This window comes from Cryptomeria japonica, chromosome 5 (genome assembly GCF_030272615.1).
Source record: "Cryptomeria japonica chromosome 5, Sugi_1.0, whole genome shotgun sequence".
In the NCBI taxonomy this organism is placed as follows: Eukaryota; Viridiplantae; Streptophyta; class Pinopsida; order Cupressales; family Cupressaceae; genus Cryptomeria; species Cryptomeria japonica.
In genome coordinates this window covers 858,589,841-858,592,426 of record NC_081409.1, presented here as the reverse complement: position 1 = coordinate 858,592,426, position 2,586 = coordinate 858,589,841, and positions in this window count along the sequence as shown.

Here is a 2,586-nt window from a genome sequence, read left to right as displayed (position 1 = left end):
CAGATTATGCTCCATGCATATTTTATTCAGTTTTTTGCATTTCAGCACTCTGGTGGATATCTTGGTTGTTTCAGGTCTCGGGATCTCTTGTCTGGTTCAGATGTCTCTATTTTGGTTCTCGTGTCTATTTTCAGTATTCTTATCATTGTCACATTGTATTTATGCAAACACACTGAGATAAAGTGCCATCATGCATTGTTTACTTGGGATCATGCACATCTTATGCCTTGTTGTACATGCACTATTGATCAAGTGTCATGAGGGGTTGATGTTTGTCTATTGTTTGCCATCTACCTTTGTCCAATGAGTGTTCCTTCCATGACATTCACCTCATGATGTGTGTCAAGTGAGTGTTCCTTCCACGACACCCTGTATTTTTCTCAGCACCTTTGATGTTCCTGATTTTTCGTCATGCAGTTCTTGTTGGCTGTTCTTTTCAATGTTCCTGTCCCTCTCCCGTTTCTACATTATGGGGAGGTTTGTCATGTTGGTTCTAATATTTTCATGGTTCGATTGATCAACTCTTCAGGATTTGGTTTCTCATGCCATCTGTATCTTCGAGTTTAGTGTTTGCCTTGTTTGCCATCTGATTCGAGTAGTGTCATTTGAGGGCACTCATGTAGATTACAGTCTTCTCTACCTGGTCATGTTCTATTTCAGTGGAGGTTCTTCAGATCAGCAGTTATTCTTCGACAGAGTTTGCAGGTTCTTCATGCTTCAGTGGTATTCTTTTCCATCTCTTTTTGGAGTAGAGTTTTGTTCCCACGTGGTTTTCTCTATTTCTCTAGTTCATAGAGATTTTATTGTATTTGGGTACTTGATCAGGCCTTGTTGCCGGGACCCATCTTTATTGCTTTTAGTAGCTGTTCTAGGTTTTAGCTTCTCCCTAAGTCTAGCTTAAGGGGGGGTGTTAGAGTATTTGGGTATTTACTTGATTAATTAAACAATATTTGTTTAATTATTTAAGTTCCCTTTATCTCTTTTACACTTAAGCTAACTTTAGGTGCATAATAATTAATTCTTTTATTAAATATTATGTGCAAACCTAGGTTTTCCCTTTTAGGGTTTCTTGACCTATTAAAGGTTAAGTTCATTCTTTTCATTGTAAAAAGAAGGATAATTATTGACAATACATTTTGGAGATTATTCAGCTCTCTCTTTTGGAGCATATTTTTCCTGTGTTTTTGTTTCTTCTATGATTTGCTTCCTTGCTTCTCCTTGTAACAAGTTTTTTAGCTTGCAGAGATCATTTGGGCTCCTGTGGTGTTGTATTTTCTCAACTCCTATAAAATATAACACAAGTTAGTTTCAAGTTAAAGATAAATCTGAATTGATTTATTTTTTTAAAATTCTATAATACTCTAATTGGCTCTACATTTAATTTATGAAAAGCCTTTGAAGTTCACATCCTAGATCAGCTGTAATAGATAAGGATTCTTAGCACCAAGGTTTGAACATTAATATTGTAACTAATCCATTGTCATCTAGATATTAAGCCTCTTTATGCAACCATCAACAATATTATGGTACTACAAGTTCATAGGGTAAATAAATGAGTAGTCTATTACACACATTAATAAAACACCAAAAGTTATGAACAATATTACAGTACTACAAGTGCATAGGGTAAAGAAATGAGTAGTCTATTACACACATAAATAAGACACCAAAAGTTACATTGTTCACCATTAATTATATTGCATAGTTGTATTATATTATCTACAACAACAAATACATAATTTCTCATCCATAATAAAAAATTTTAATCCTCAAGGATAGATGAAGAATCCAAAACATAGGCCATAGAAAGAATGTGACTAGCGGACTTTACAATTCCAAACACAAGGGACCCATCTAAAATGATTAGATGTCAAAAACCATTTATAAGGTCCTTAACTATTAGAGATTACTCAAAATAGCTCAATTCCTATTGTTCATTAATATAGAATAATAACTCAATTTACTATATGAGAAAATCATTATCATAAAGTTCTACAAAATAACTAGAAAATGTAAACTATTATCTATAAAGCTCACAAAAAACTCAAAATAATTATCAAGATCTTAATTATTTTATCTACTATATTTTTTTTTTTGGTTGGTAATGTAGGTTTTTCTTTATTAATATATGAAAATATTCGATTACAATTCAAAAGGGGCCTATCATATGCCCAGAGTATTACATGTAAGCTATTGAATGATCTCCCTATCCCTATACATTACAACAATGCTGCAAATAGGGCTGAAATTTAAACCCCTATGAGGGCTTGGGTTCACTTCATACAAGACTTGGAATTGCAAAAACCGATTGACTTTAGCTACCACAGCTACAAAAACCATCCTGCTAACAAAGAGAGTTCAAACCAGCAAAAACCGGTTCACTTCATACAAGACTTGGAACTGCAAAAACCGGTTGACTTTACATTGTTAGGTCCCAGAGACAACTGAGAGGGGGGGGTGAATCAGTTGTCTAATAAATTCAAACCAAAAAGAACTTAACCAGCTTAATGCCTAATACTGGTAAACCAGTTAAGTATGCCGGTAGACAATGTTAATAGTTAATTGCTATAACGGTAAAGATTAATG